This window comes from Mytilus edulis, chromosome 8 (assembly GCF_963676685.1).
Source record: "Mytilus edulis chromosome 8, xbMytEdul2.2, whole genome shotgun sequence".
NCBI lineage: Eukaryota > Metazoa > Mollusca > Bivalvia > Mytilida > Mytilidae > Mytilus > Mytilus edulis.
This window is the reverse complement of record NC_092351.1, coordinates 46133578-46151053: the sequence shown is the minus strand read 5'-3', so window position 1 is coordinate 46151053 and position 17476 is coordinate 46133578. Positions and strand designations below refer to the sequence as shown.

The 17476-nt window shown below is 32.6% G+C and overlaps 1 pseudogene; it reads right to left on the bottom strand.

Annotated features, from left to right (window-relative positions):
* Positions 1 to 9562: 9562 nt before the first annotated feature.
* On the bottom strand, positions 9563 to 10451 carry LOC139485703 (mytilin-1-like; annotated as a pseudogene).
* Positions 10452 to 17476: the final 7025 nt, after the last annotated feature.

The window sequence follows — 17476 nt, the reverse complement described above, 5'->3', positions numbered from 1 at the left end:
GTTACGTGTCAATATTTTGATAAAAGGAGGACATGCTGGCACCCTAAATTTATTTGAACAAAAATATGTTGTTGCCCGTACGAAAAACATGACACGTACTCCAGCTGGACAGTAGCCGTACTGAGAACCGTACTTATAATATTCATTTGGGCTTTTCTGTGAATGTCTTTTAATGGATAACCCGGCTGGACTTTCAGCGAAATTAGCCGTTAACCGGCTCGAAATATTTAAGTGCCAGTCTTTGTAAGAATCAGGCAATTTAGGTAAAAATTCAAACATGATAAGAAAAAACCCACCGAGTTAATCATGCTATTTAATACTTACCATCATCCTGAGTTAAAAAGTATTAGTCTTTCGTTTGTGTGTGTCTGGTAATATCAAATAACTTGGTTAGAAAATCGGTTAGAATGATAGCAAATTACAGAGTTATCTCCCCTTATTCGTTAATTTCTAGTGCATTTCAACCAAATTGTATCGTCTATTACCAGAGCAGAAAACAGAAATGAATGTTATTTTTGTGCATAACTACATATTATGAACTAAAATCAATGTCAAATTGGGTGGGTTTTTTGGTCATGTTTTCACCACTGCCTGATTCTTAGGCAGACTGGCACTTAAATTAGCAGGAGTCCGGTTCAGAAAGTCCAGCTGAACTTTCATAAAAGTACGTCTGAAAAAATCCAGCCGGCATTTCTGGCAAAATATGGCCTATATAAAGTTCAGCTGGACTTTACAAAGTCCGGCTGAACTTTAAGAAGTCCAGCTGAACTAATAAAAGTTCAGCTGGACTGTAAAAAGTTCTGTTTGACCTTTAAAGATGACCTCACCAGGGGTTGATCCACAAAAAATGAGGGAGAGGGGGATCCTTCCCTGCAGAACTCTCCCTCTCGATTACTACAGCTTAGTTTTTCTAGATGGTGGATTCTTCTGATTTGATATGCATTCCTTGTTATAATCTGAAAAAAAACTAAAAAAAAAATAGATGGCATTATGCACATACTGCTTACTGCTTATTTCTTTTTCTTTTTTCTACTGTCTTACTATCAAAATCAAGAAACGGGGAATTGTGAAGCTAAATGCTTACTCCTAAAAATGTGTGGTTATAATTATCATGATTTATATATATTAAGACTAAATAAAAGTAAAGCTTTGAAAATCACTCAAACTGAAATATTTTGCATAATTAAGTATTTAATGTAGTTTTTGGTGGAAGAAGACTTCAAGTCTTCTGAAGACCTATGGGCTGACTTTAAAATCATTGAGCCTCCGTATGCCGCATTCGTTTCTGTGTATTAAAATTTCATAACAACTTAAGTTTCCTGACACCGATTTTACACATGATTAAGCATCTGAATCATTTAATTTGTAAATCAGGATTGAAAAACAATCACTATGATCGTAAATATGACCCTTTTATTTATGTAAATTATCAGATTTCATCTCATCCACATGAACGTTATTTGTTGGCTTGTAACCGGATGTTTTTATTGTAGATATTTGTATTACGCATGCGTGAATTTGGTATCGGGACAACTCGCCTTGTTTACAAGTTCACCCTTGAAGTTACAAATTTGCAATCCTGCAGACAAGAATATTTTGTTTTTAGTAAATAAAAAGGATCTATTTCTTATTAAATTGTTGTCTTTATTCATTGTTTTCCTTTGTCATGTGAATTAGATGCCCTTCTACTTCAAATGGTTTCAATCTATTTATAAATTATTCAAGACTCATTTGACAAAAGCAGTACGTTACTGTTGGGAGAATTTGATTAACCTCTAGATGCTCATAGAAAAAGAAATATAATTGAAACTGAATGTACCTCCTTCTGAATAATTTATTGCAATATAAATATAAATCCCTTTTGACAAGAGAAATCTGACTTTTGTCAGAATTTTTTTTTTCACATGTGCCAAGGATTTGTATTTGTATATAAAAATCATTGCATGTGCAAAGGTAATCACGTGTGGCGGCCATATTGGTTTGTTTACAACTATGTGAATAAGCCTCTAGAACCATGACCTAAACATAAATAGTCTCTGAAAGCGTAAACTTATGCAATACTATTTTATCAATCATGATTATTTTCATAAATTTAAATTTGATTATTTAAAGAAATAAAATTATAACAATTACGATTTTAGATTAGAGATTCTACACAGACATGCTTTGATCTATTTATAGCCAAATTAGTTTACCTGTGTGAAAATGTAAATAATTTGTTAACTAAAACAAGTAAAGACAAACTATGGATGGAAGATAATAATTTACATAAATACTTCAGGACATTTGATTGATTTTAATAAATATAGGATTTAAAAACTGCAAGTGGAAACAAATTTAATCATTAGCTACATAATCAGCTCATAATTTTTTTTCGCAAACATCGTGGTGATGTAACTGACAAAAATCACTCCATCAATCCTCCAGCCCTTTCACATATTAAGCAATAGATCTACTTATTATTGCAGAATATTCAATGAATATACATTCATCGTCTAATTGAATATATCGGGTAATCAGATATTTTTAGCTGACAATTTGGGTATCCCATTGACCGGAGTCTACTCTACTACCATAAATGATAAACATGATAAAGATAATAAATAGTATTTTTTTCACTAATTTATTGAAATATTTTTGACATAATACTGGTTGCAACATATTTAATTTGTGTATTCAGGTTGGGACACTTCCCCCCTCCCCCCAAATTATGAGTGGTGTCCCTTAAATGAGGGACTGTCCCTAAAACAAGGGGTCATTTTACTGTTGAAAAAAAAGAAAGATCATTTTAAAGAATTTTATTAATCCCAAAAGTGGGAAAATTAATTATATTTGGAACAACTTTTCTAAATGAGGGGTCAAATTAATAAAGAAGATATAAGTTTAGAAACAACAGAAGATTCTTTTGACATGTTTTGACCATTTAGTACTTAATAGATGCATAGTTCTTGGGGGACAAGTTTCATCAAATAATATGAATATAAATGACTTTTTTTGTACTCATTTTTTAGGTATTGACAATTCACTTGGAAACTCAACATATACCCTCACGACACTTACCAAAGAGGAAATCCTGGATAATCATAGGTCTGTTCTGTGTTCCTTTCGAAATTTCAACCAAAGATGAAGAACTGGATCTGCCATCACTGTATTGGATACCTAAACTACATAAGTGTCCTTACAAACAACGGTATATTGCTGGGTCTTCCAAGTGCTCCACGAAACCTTTTTCTAAATTATTAACATCTATTTTATCAGCAATCAAAGACGGGCTTCAAAGTTATTGTGAAACTGCCTATTCAAGAGGGGGCGTGAATCAGATGTGGATACTTAAAAATTCCAAAGATCTTTTAGAGTACATACAATCTAATTCTCTTTCATCTTGTAACAGTATTAAAACATTTGACTTTTCTACTCTGTACACTAGTATTCCACATTCCAAACTAAAAGACAAATTGAAAGAGTTGGTATTGCTTTGCTTCGTATAAAAGAATGGCCAACGTAGATATAAGTATCTTGTCTTAGGGAGGGATAAATCCTACTTTGTAAAGGATCACTCTGATTCGAACAAAAACTTCTCTGAAACTGATATTATCAAGATGCTTGATTTCTTGATTGACAACATATTTGTTACGTTCGGAGGACGTGTTTTTCAACAGACTGTCGGCATTCCAATGGGAACAAACTGTGCCCCTCTACTTGCCGACTTGTTTCTTTATTATTATGAGGCTGACTTCATGCAGGAACTTCTTAGGAAGAAAGATAAGAAGTTAGCACTATCCTTTAACTCTACTTTTCGCTATATATATGATGTTCTTTCACTAAATAATTCAAAATTTGGTGACTATGTGGAACGCATCTATCCAATCGAGCTAGAGATAAAGGATACTACAGATACAGTTAAGTCGGCCTCATATCTTGACTTACATCTAGAACTTGACAATGAGGGTCGGTTGAAAACAAAACTTTACGACAAAAGAGATGATTTCAGTTTTCCAATTGTGAACTTTCCATTTCTAAGTAGCAACATTCCAGCATCACCTACATACGGGGTATATATCTCCCAATTGATACGATATTCCCGTGCTTGCATTTCCTATCATGATTTTCTTGATAGAGGGTTGCTGCTCACAAGGAAGCTATTAAACCAATAGTTCCAAATGGTGAAGTTGAAATCATCCCTTCGTAAATTTTACGGACGCCATCACGAGTTGGTTGACCGTTATGGAATAACTGTATCACAAATGATAACGGATATGTTCCTTACGTCGTAACTACAATCCCGTTCCCTTTCCTGAATGTTACCTACCGAATTAAACTATTTACCGGATTTGTTATCAAATAAGCAACACTACGGGTGCCGCATGTGGAGCAGGATCTGCTTACCCTTCCGGAGCACCTGAGATCACCCCTAGTTTTTAGTGGGGTTCGTGTTGTTTATTCTTTAGTTTTCTATGTTGTGTCGTGTGTGCTGTTGTTTGTTTGGCTTTTTCATTTTTAGCCATGGCGTTGTCAGTTTGTTTTAGATTTATGAGTTTGACTGTCCCTTTGGTATCTTTCGTCCCTCTTTTACAGTGGGTTGTAATGATCTTCCAGTAAGGTAACCCCTCATTTGGAGTGTTGTTCCCAACCTGTTAAAGGTCCATCTTTGTGCATAATTCAAAATTGGAAATTTCAACAAGCATCTAATATTCTTACGCAGGAAAATAAACCCTGGTCTGCTAGCTACATGCATATCTTTTCTACCGATTTAATAACTAGAATCATGCAAACAGACTTGTAAGTTCATCATACAAATATGACACTTTTTCTAGACAATCCAGATCGTGCAAAATACTTCGCTAAAAATTATAACCTTTAAAATTGTTGTTGTGCACTAAAAACCCCTATGGGAACTTTCAAAAGTTGGCGGGTATGTAACAAGTCTTACTATTTTTATGCTCCATTTATGGGCATTATGTTTTCTGGTCTGTCCGTCTGTCCTGCTTCTGGTTATAAAGTTTATGGTCGAGGTAGTTTTTGATGAAGTTGAAATCCAATCAACTTGAAACTTAGTACACATGTGTTCCTTATGATATGATCTTCTTAATTTTACTGCCAAATTAAAGATTTTACCTAATTTTCACAGTCCACTGAACATAGAAAATGATTGTACGGATGGGAAATCCATGTACTTATGACCTTTTCTTGTTTGAAGAAAAAAAAAGCATACAGCATAACGATAATGAAGCAAAGCAGCCTGGGTTAGTGGGGCTGCTTTTATGGTAATTCAAGTTACCTTTTATTCACCTTCTTCCACCTCAGAGCTATCAGCTCTTTTTTTTAATTCTTTTTACTCTTCAAAAATAAAAATTAAGCTACTTTTAATGTTGTAATCATTTTATCAATATGTTGAAGAAAAAAGAGCATATCAGATTGTACTTACCAGAATATGCAATCCAAAAAACATGCAAACAGCAATCTTCCTAAATTGAAATTGATGCCAGTCAGAAGGATCCATCTTCTCTAATAAAATGTGAAAAGAACTACTTCCAAACATTTCCAATGTAAATTTCTCATTTTGTTTAAGAAAAAAGACACATCTTCCTGTTTATTCCAAATTCAAATTTTGTTGTATTGCAATACATGAGGTTGTTTGAGGAGCTGTGAAAATTTTTCTTCTTATGACTTCTTGCATATGTTTTAATTTTGAATATGTGATATATTAAAAAAAAGAAAATCAATTATTAATTTGTTCAATTATGAAATGTTTAATAAAAGTGGGGTTCGTGTTGTTTATTCTTTAGTTTTCTATGTTGTGTCGTGTGTACTATTGTTTTTCTGTTTGTCTTTTTCATTTTTAGCCATGGCGTTGTCAATTTGTTTTAGATTTATGAGTTTGACTGTCCCTTTGGTATCTTTCGTCCCTCTTTTATTGCAGATATATGTATTTAAAAAATTGTTATCCTTCAAATGGCCTCATGATCAACCTCTGTGTAGATGCTACTTCCTGTGACCTGTTCAGACGGAGGTTAATTGAAAACAGATGTCATTCTCTACAAGACTACTGCTATTAAATCACTGTTATAGCTCAAGTTTCTAATTGATATTAAAGAATGATGATAATTATTTATTTTATGCATTCATCTTATTAAGTATAAATATACTAGAAAATGTATAAATTTAACCAATTAATAGATGTAATTTTGCTAGGGGTTTTATTTCATGAAAAAGTAAAAATGTTAAATAATTGTTGAAAACATATTAACTGGGATATAATTCAATCAAAATTATATCACCTATATTAAATTTAAAATTTCCATTTACAGTCTATTTTAGATATTTTATAATGGAATTGAAAATTTTAGGGGAAAAGATCACATCTTATAGTTTGATCTTAAAGTATATTGTAAAAACATATGATATCATTATTATAACTTGCAGATTTTCATTTATAACTCTTTTCCATTTTGAAAGAAATTGTTCCTTTCAAAGAACAGAATCCTAGTGACAAACTTTTTATTTCTGTAAGGGCATATTTGGCTGATGAAAATTTTCTAAGTCTTAATAACTGCTCATAAATGACTAACATTTTCTAAGACAAAAATCCTGCTGATCATTCTACAGAAAGAATAATTTCCCTAAAAAGTCCAGCCGTGTTTATTTTCTTGTCAGAATTACATAAAGTGCGGATGGACTTTAAAGAAAATACCGGCTGGCAAATAACCAAGTATAAGAAAAAGTACGTGTACGGCTCATGTCAGACTGGATTTTTCAAAGTCAGACTGGAATACGTCTCAAGTCCAGCTGAAGTCCAGTTGAACTCCTGTTGAAATTTTCGTACGGGTAGTTTATTGCAATATTGCTGTCCATTGTATTATACATTGAATCCTGACATAAAAAAAAAATATATGACTGAATTACTATGCTGGTATATATGGTATATATATAGATTTACAAATTAAAGTGCACATATGGTCAGTTTTGGTCAATGCGGTATTTTGTTACGTATCAATATTTTGAATAAAAGGAGGACATGCTGGCACCCTTAAGCTATGCAAACAAAAATTTGTTGTTCATGTTGTTATTGTATTGCAATATGGAACGGGAACCCAATTATTTGCCCCATTGGAACGCATTGAAAATCATAGTAAAAACATAGGATCCTGTTCAATAAATAATTTTGATAGCCACCTTGGGACTTCTGGTTCATGTTAGGCATTCATTTTGAAGTGTCTAAGTACAATCTCAGTGCCTCATGACCGGCATTCCGTTGCAAAATTTTGTTTTTATGACAACAGGGTCAGTCTGTCTACTTCCGGGAAAGAATAAAGGCTAAAATTTAGGCAATTTACTCTATGTACTGACGCCAGATTAAATTTAAATTAATCAAAATTTTTACAGAAATTCAAACTAGAAAGCCTACCCTTTCAAATAAATCTACATTCAGTTACAGAACTTGTGAAATAATAACACTACACAATTTATAACAAAAGTTATATATATTTTTTTAAGAACTACATTCGTGGGTACCGGACTGGTTGCCCTAACTGGGATCCTATTCTATATAGCTGTCCATTGTATTATACATTGAATCCTGGCGGGTATATAGATTTACAAATTAAAGTGCACATATGGTCAGTTTTGGTGGACACAGTCAAATTATTTTGTTGTACAAGGCAGAATGAGGTATCAAAACTTCTGAAATTTTGTTACGCATTAATATTTTGAATAAAAGGAGGACATGCTGGCACCCTTAATTTATGCGAACAAAAATTTATTGTTATTGTATTGCAATATTGCTATCCATTGTAATATACATTGAATCCTGACAAAAAAAATATGGCTGATTTACTATGAGGGTATATAGATTTACAATTGAAAGTCCACATATGGTCAGTTTTGGTCAACGCGGTATCAAAACTACTGAAATTTTGTTATGCATCAAAATTTTAAATTAGAGGACATGCTGGCACCCTAAATTTATGCGAACAAAACATTGTTGTTATTGTATTGCAATATTGCTGTCCATTATATTATACATTGTCAGTTTTGGTGGAAGCGGTCAAATAATTTTGTTGTACAAGTTAACATGAGGTATCAAAACTACTGAAATTTTGGTACGCATCATTATTATGCGAACAAAAATTTGTAGTCATGTGTTAAAATGATGCTTTCATTTTGTATAGTAAATTCTATCCTGAAATTAAAATATTGCTGATTGTGGCTACATAGATTAAGGACGTATATAACTAACATCTAAAATACGTCCTTTTTAAAAATATATATATAAATAAAGTGCAAATATGGTTGAATTTGAATATTGGAATATATATTCAGTGCCGGTTATCATTGTAACCAAAGATCGTACTTTAATTTATAGATTGGCAGATCACAGATAAATTTGTGAACAAGTAACGTTTTATGCGTACTTTATTTTCAAATATTTGTATTAAATACTGTTTATATAACGGAATTATTAATTTTACTTTATTTTCGATGTTTTTACTACGAAACAAATATTTTTAAAAAATCGATGTAGAGCGGTCCTGGTTACAAGTTAATTAACTTAGTGTTAAGCAGACCAGTCAAAAGTTAACCTGGGAACAGGTTTGGTTTTGATCGGTTTTGTCAAAGCAAAAGTTAACTTATGTTAACTTTGTGGCCGGACTGGTTTCGAAGTTAACTTATGTTAACTTTACGACAGGCCTGGTTTCGAAGTTAACTTATGTTAGCTTTAAGATAGGACTGGTTCAAAGTTAACTTGTATCAATAGCGGAACTGTATCGAAGTTAACTTTTTGGCAGACATAAAAACAGTCCTAGGACCAATTCCGCTTTTCAAGTTAACTAGATTTTGGTCCTAGGACTGGTCAAAGCAGTCCTAAATCCGGTCACAGGTTAACTTTGACCAGTCCAAATGACTGGTTATCAAGTTAACTTGCTGTACAGGTTAGTACTGCACCCATCTGTATGTTTCATGCATTGATCAGTTCATCAAATTGCCGCCATGAAGAATCGCTTGATTATTATGGAATGTCCGTTCACAGATGATACAGGGTCTACATTCTTTAATATAATTCCATCCCATTCCCCTCTCTGATATTGGGCTTTTACCTGATTTTACCTTGCACCATAGAATGTGACTATAAAAAGAAGTAAGAACTGCTCATCTTTCCGGATCATCTGGTGGCTACAAATTTGTTTTATAGTGTTTTGATTCTTTATTGTATTTTTTTTTTTATCTTAAACATGTATTTTGACAACAATGTTGTCGTTTTATGCTGGTCTAGTTTGCACGAGGTATTTTTTTATTTTTCATTTAGAATGTTTTATCTCTTTATGATACATTTTGAATTTAAGGCATTTCAGACGGTTGTTTCAAACAAAACGACAATTAAGAAACGCTAACTGACCTATAGTTGTTCATGTCTGTGTCATTTGACCTCAGATGGTTTCTCATTGACAATAATACTACAAGTCTTACCTATATATTTAACCTGACATTTAATTACTTAATGTGTCAGATAGTTATCAAAGTTTATAAAGTATGTAAGTAAAAAATGTCATTATCACAATGTTAATTTACTTTCCAATTTGTTTTATTCACCGAATCATAATAAACAATTAACATGCATTCTGATCTGAAGTATACAAATAAGGAGTTTATAATTTGCTATTGATTCATCTCGGTGACTTTGTTCATGTTTTGTATGTACTTGCATTTATCTACATGCAGCTGCAGCAATACTACACGCAGACCCGACTGATCCACACGTCCCGGCAACAGCAGGACTACAGGCACCTAGACATGTTCCAAATGAAAAAAAGCCACAGACAGCACATCCTACACCGGTCAAAGCACAAATACCTCCGAGGGAACCGCAACTTTTTTTCAGTGCTTCGTGGTTACATGATCTCTTTTCTCTCCTTTCTGTTTGAGTCATTCCAACTTGTGTGTAGTTATATTCAATCTGATCTGCGATGACTTTCCCAAACACATTTTTGGAAAATAGTTTGGTAATATCCCCTAAATCGATGATAGTTTCCAGCAATTCTTTTGGCTCATATGGACATTTTGAGTATATTAATGCACAGAAATCTTCATCTTCTACGGAATTTCCATTTGCAGCTGCATTCAAAAGATGTTCAACATTCGGATATTCAGCTAATAATTTCTTGACTTCTGCATATAACAAACTGTCCCGAAATTGTCCCTTGTCAGTTACAATTTTAATCAGGAGACTTAAAGGAGTGCTCGATATTTGATTGCGTTCGGATTCTGGTAAGGCGGCAACTATACACACCAATTTCTCTACACATTCAGTAGTATGATCATAGAACTGGATTACTTTGTCTTCAAAAGCAATCACAGCTTTAACATTTTGAAGCTTATTTGAACCATTGGTGTTTACCAACGCTGCTGTAGTGGTCACCCAATACAAGAACAAACCAACAATACATGGAGATCATCCTCTATTAGTTCTGAAAAGTTAAAGATTCAAGTAAAGATAATAAAAGTTATCAATAGTTTACATCTACATTTGTATTATGTTTTCCTTCGACGTCTATATGAGCTGTGTATATTCCGTTTCTTGCGTTTTTGTTCAGCTGTTTTAAAACAATGCGATCTTATCTGTACGGAATCTATAATAAGGTAGTTAGACATTTGCAGGTGTCCAAATAAAATGTTTATTTGAAATAGGCATTCGAATGGTTCGTTGTTGAATGTAAGGTAGAATTTTCAATCTTGTTAGGGAAATTAGATTCATTGAATATATTGGACGTTTTATTTCTATTGTAAACGTACTTATAATTCGACTCTAGTTATATCTGTTTTCAATTGTTTTCAATTGTTTCCAAAGAAAAGTAAAAAAAAATAAACTGTTTCTAATTTTTTTCTATCATCACCAAACCAAAAGGTACTGATATTAAACAAAAATCAATAACAAAACAATGTCCGTCTTGTTCTAGCCCAATTGAACAACAGTTTACATTCATAGTGCATACTTATCCTAGAAAATATGAGAAGATGGCAACGACATTGATACACAATCTTTTAGACTCATATATCGAAACGGCATTTGGAAGGCCATATAAAAAGTACCCTCATTTTTATAAATATATAAGTACGTCTGAGTCAGTGACAACTCTACAACAGATTAATCCATCGGATCACCAGCAATGATGGTGATACATGGCTGTGTACATTATGCATATACAACTCGTCTGAACATCAACCCAACAATGTTAGATCTGTTAATTTGCTTTCGCAAATGTTTTGTTCTTCCCTCGCCGGGATTCATGATGTTTAGACGAGTTGTATATATAAAATTGCGGTTTTTATCCAACGCAATCATAGGTTTGAACGTAGTTTTCAATTTTGACTCGTTTATATTTTTTTCGTTTGGGCTTGTATCATATTTTCCCTCCGGTTTATATGATCCGTTCATCCTACATTGACTCTTAAAAATTCAAGAGTCTATCTGAAATTGAGGGTAAATAATATGGCCTTCCAATACCGTTTCGATCCCTAACATCACTGAAGAGACATATATTGTCGAAATCTAGATCTGTTGTACACAAAACATTTTGACACCTTGTGTTTGTGGCATAACATCTTGGCCACAAGTTTATCGTTTTCTGTTTAGTATTAAAGTTATATTTAGATCCATTTTGTTACATCTCGTGATCAATTTTATTTGGCAATCGCCAATGACAGTCAGCAGCGTTTAAGAACATCAGTTGTTCGACCTGTTAGTCAAATAGGTTTTGTTTGAATATACTTTTCTGGTCTTTTGGAAAATGTTGTTTGTGCTGTATTTAGACCCTTCTACAACGAAATTTGTTTTACATGCACACGATAAAAATTGCGGTTTTGATCCAACGCAATCATAGGTTTGAACGTAGTTTTCAATTTAGACTCGTTTATATATATATATATCTCATAATGAAGCAGAAATAAAACGTCCAAGATATTTAATGAAGCATATTTCCCTACCAAGATTGAAAATTCGACCTTATATTTAACAACGATCCATTCGAATTCATGTTTCAAATAAAAAATCCATTTGGACACCTGTACTATATGTATACAACGTCATCTTACCTTCCTATGAAAGCAGTGAAAGTACTAGTAAAAGTGATGAATTGAAACCGTTATTATCTTTCATTAATTTTCTTATATATATATATAAATCTAGTTTGTTTGCCTTATTACTTTTTTTTTTTAAAATAAAATGACTCGACAACTGACTGTCTGTTTTAATCACGAATATAAGACCACGTTATTTTCAATCATTAAAGATTAAAAATATCTGACCAACTTTTACAAATGAATTCACCCAATTTGCTTTCTTATGACTAAAGATATTTTTAGTATTTTCTACTAGTCCTTGTTCAGTTGTAATCCAAATTAACTTTTCGGGATAAGTGCTTAATTGTTTTATTATTTGAATAATGTATGGTATCTGCATTCATACTAGCCAAAATGTTTCAATATTCTATTTAGGTATTTTTTAAGCACTTTTCGGTTATTCCGTTTACAATTTATAACTGATGTCATGCGCGATTGAAAGGAACAATACAAATCTACAATATTAAGACCACCTGTTTCGTATTTGTTTTTCTTCTCTTTATCTTTCAGTGTATTAAACATGAATTATGCTTCAATAAAATTTACAAAAAATATAGGTCCTCAATTTGATAAGTTATATCAATATTTCTAAATGCTCAACATTAACATTAAATAATTCTTTAAATGTTTTGAACACTAATATAATGAACAGACAATACCTGTAAATTGTACTAAAATGCTGTAAATTGACTATTCCAGAAGGCTGTAGGTTTACTTTATGCGTCTATGGCTTTGAGTGGCCCATTATATAGCAAGCTTTGTTTGAAACGTCTTTCTTTTTGAGAGTTTTCAAGGTTGTTTTTAATTGGTTTACGTGGGTTAATAAGAAGTGCATCTGCATCATGTACATTAAGTATTTTCAGTACTCATCTGTGTTTTTCCTTAAAATCTGATTGGTATGAATTATAATGACACAGTTTGATGTCAAAACAGATTCAAGTAGATTTCTGAGAAAATGATAACCAAAAATATAACATGTATTACGCACTTTAGATTACTTGCACTCTTGACACTGTTTATATAAAATAAAGTCAATTAACCGAAATACCGAGTTCCACGGAAAATTCAAATTGGAAAGTCCCTTACCAAATGTTACAGTACTGCAATATACTGCAACAATTTCTTTATTTGGCCACTAAACATTAATGTATACTAGTGCAGCAAAGTGGACGCAAAACTATACTCCGAAACATACAAATGAATCAAAATGTTGAAATAAAAACACACAAGACTAGTAAAGGCTAGAGATTCATGACTTGGACCGATGCAGAGAGAGGCGAAATATATCAAAAGGATAGTCAAACACACAAATTGAATATAAACTGACAACGCCATGGCTAAAAACAAAAGAGACAAACAGACAAATTATAGTATTGAAAATGCTTCAGGGTGAAGTAGGTTTTGTGAGATCTCAACCCTCTACCTATTCTTCTTGCCAATGTTGAACAAACAAACACATAGAAAAACGCAAAGTAAAACTCATTTTAAGAGTTTGATGCTATAATTGGTTACAGAAGAAACCTAAGAAAATGGCATATCAAGGGATTAAACCGGAAGGTGATTGGGACGATCTATCCGACCGTTTGAAAGAGTGTTTGTCAGAGATAAGTGACTGGATAACTTCAAATATGCTGAAACTGAATCAGGACAAAACAGAGCTTATCGTCTTTGCTCCGAAACATCGAGTCAAACAGTTATCAAAGTATAAGCTACCCTTCGATGACACTAGTTTAAGTGATGCGAACTGTGTTAGGAATCTGGGAGCGTTCTTTGATAAGTCTATGAGTATGAAACAGCAGGTAACAGCCGTCTCAAAATCATGTTACACTAGATTCAAACCATTGGAAACATCTCGTTTTATTTTATATTTAACTTCTCTCAAACTATTAAGCTGATTAAAAAAAAACTTGGCAGTAATGCTTATCAAATTTAGTGATCCAAGTGAAAGTAATATAAAGACTGAAGTATTCGGGGTATGACGCACCTATGCATTTTATATGACACAAAAAGGCAGCTTCCTTGATCACCAAAGTCTTGTGATGTCTAACCTAATTTTACATGAATGGTGTTAACCATATATTTCGATTTGACTTTTGTTATGTTCTTCTTGACATTTTGTCTCATGATGTATCTTAACTATACTTAATTTTTTCCATGTGCAAAAAATATTTTTCCCCTCTTTGTATTTAAAAAAAAAAAAATCGAACTCCCCTTTTCCACACTAAGAAAACATTTAATCCCCCCTACATTTTGACCAGCCCACCCTCCCGAATAAAAAATGAGAAGTCCGTAAGTTCGTGTAAATAATAGACAAATTGCAGATAATAATAAAAATTACGATAAATGTTTCCCTGAGACACAGATGTGTAACCTACTTCCTCAGTAAAAATGACTTTTAAAAAGGAACATGAACTATAAATCACACTGTCATTATATGAAAATAGGATGTGGTATAATTGCCAACGAGACGACTATCCATCTTTTGCGTTCTGTATGTAAATGATAGAAATGATACGTAATGTTTACATTATAGTTGACATGTAAAGCCACAACAGGATAGAAATTACAACAGATTTCTCGGAAATATATTTCAATAAAAATATGTTTTTAACAATATTTTGGAGTGGGGTGATATGACGTCATAAAATAATGTTATATATAATACCGAACGGATACTGTAACTGTGGGCTTAGGTTGATGAAAACAACTGACGACGAAATGGTAGGCTTGAATGTTTTTGTAACATACTGTGTACTCCTGGTTTCTGTCACAGAGAGTGCTTGTAAGTTTTGAAAAAAAGGGTAGAAAAATGAATTTATGAAAATTCCTTGTTAAGTTAATGAACTAAATTATAACATGTAGATTATAAAACTAGAAATCCCTAATGTCCGAAACGGTTAACGCAAACATAACGTTGGTACTCTGAATTTAATTTTTAAAAAAAGGCAAAGATAAGCGCGAATAACTGTTTAGTTAACATCTTTTATCAATAGTTTTATTGTGTTAATACTATAAATATTTAAATTGATCGATACATTTTAATACTATTTTTATACCTATTTATATATTAATCTATTTATACATTGTTTGCCTTTTATTTTATTTCTTTATTCCCTTTAGATTTATGAAGTGCTATAGATCACGGACTGACCTTATTTTTAGAGTCGCTGACCGGTAACGTTTGCGTTATGGTTTGGTTATCGTGAGGATTCTGCTGTAGAACTGCCGGTTATTATAACCTGACTCCATTTCTGAGTCACTTACCAGTATCTTTTGCTGTGTGAGTTTGTTGTTTAGTAGGCAGAATCGACAATAGTACTGCCATTTACGGCCTGCCTGATTTAGTTACTGACTGTTTACTGATGCAGTGTAGTTTGGTCTACTTCGTTGTTCCTGACGTTATTGTCTTTTGCACTGACTGGTACGGCCTAATTCCATTTTTCCATGCCTTGAAAATAAGAAAATTTTGCAGTTCAATGTCTATGTGGCACTTGAATTTAGCTGCCTAGAAAATAAGAAAATTTTGCAGCTCAATTTATATGTTGCACTTGGATTTAGCTGCCTTGAAAATACATAATTGGTAGTTGAAATTAGTCCATTGAAAAAAGTCCATTGGCCAATATTACGGGATAAAAAGGACGATGCTTTGTTTTAAATTATTCTTTATCTTTCCTGTATCTTTTCTAGTATTTTTCTTTAAGACCATCAGGTTCTAAAGTGTGGAGTTGGTGGATCCAAAAGTTTTCTCTTCTCCTTCTCGTCGTGGTGTCCCACTCGGTGTTGACTTCTATAATTTGGAAAGTAACATTATCAAAAGGATGTTTCGTTGAACAAAGATGTCTTGTGAGAGGACAGTTTTTGTAGGTTTTGTACGAAGAACGATGGTTATTGAGCCGAATATTAAATTTGTCCAATTGGATGTCATGTGCTTCTATTTATAGGCACTTATATATATATATACATGTAGGTATGGTTTTTTTTTAATTGACACATGAAAAATATTTATTATTTTTGAAAAAAAAATATATGAAAAGGGTGGGGTACTGGATGTCTCAGCTGCTCACCCCTACCAAAAAAATATTAAAGTTCCCACCCCCACCGCACCCCCTTGCGATGATTAAACGTGTATTTGAATACAAGCTGTGAGACTTTGAAAAAATATTTAATCTGAATCTGCAAAATATATGTAAACACTTATAACCATTGAAAAGGACAAATTGTCATTTAGAAAAATGCACGGTTTTAAATTGACATTCCACATAAATAAAAAAACATATGAATCATTTTAACCGGATCAAGACTTCTATGTTAACTTGATTGGTATGATACTTACATTTAAATTAATTTAATTACTCTGTATTTTGAAACTTAAGTATTATTTTTTAATTTATAATTTAAAGATAGGCGAAAGTACGAGAGCGACATTCATATCCAAAAGTCGAAATTAAACTGACAACGTTATGGCTAAAAAAAAAAAAAATCAGACCAACAATAGTGCAAAAAAACAAAACACAGAAAAAGTACAAGTAGTTTGTTGACAAATAAATGGACAATTCGTATTATAAAAAATACCAACTCCTTAGGAACAGATGATACATATATTGTCTACTTTGTCGGACATTTTAGTCAAATATTTTTGAATTTATTAGGTTCATGAACACGCTCACACACAATACTTGCTATCTTGATAGAGGTTATTGTAAAAACGGCGGTCGGTAATTCATGTGTAATTGACACACAAACAAAAACAGAGCAGCAAGCTATACTTTGTAGTACTTTTTACTTTCGTTAATACGTTTTTAAAACATGTAAAAGAAAGATGATAACAAAAACACTGAATCCCACCTAAAATCTTAACTTTTCAATAGACAATGAGGATTCATCCGAGTACTCGCGAGTACTCGAGTATCATGACCGAGTATCCGAGTATTAAATTTCAGATCTTTTAACATCCCTAAAATTTACAGATCTAACATTGTTGGGTTGATGTTTAGACGAGTTGTATATACATAATGTACACAGCCATGTATCACCATCATTGATGGCGATCCGATGGATTAATCTGTTGTAGAGTTGTCACTGACTCACACGTACTTATATATTTATAAAAATGAGGGTACTTTTTATATGGCCTTCCAAATACCGTTTCGATCCTTAACATCACTGAAGAGACATTTATTGTCGAAATCCGGATATGGTGTACTAAAAAAATATTGATACCGTATGTTTGTGGCATAACATCGTGGCCACAAATTAAAAAAATTGTTTTCTGTTTAGTATTAAATTTATATTAAGATCCATTTTGTTACATCTTGTGATCAATTTTATTTGGCAATCGCCAATGGCAGTCAGCAGGGTTAAA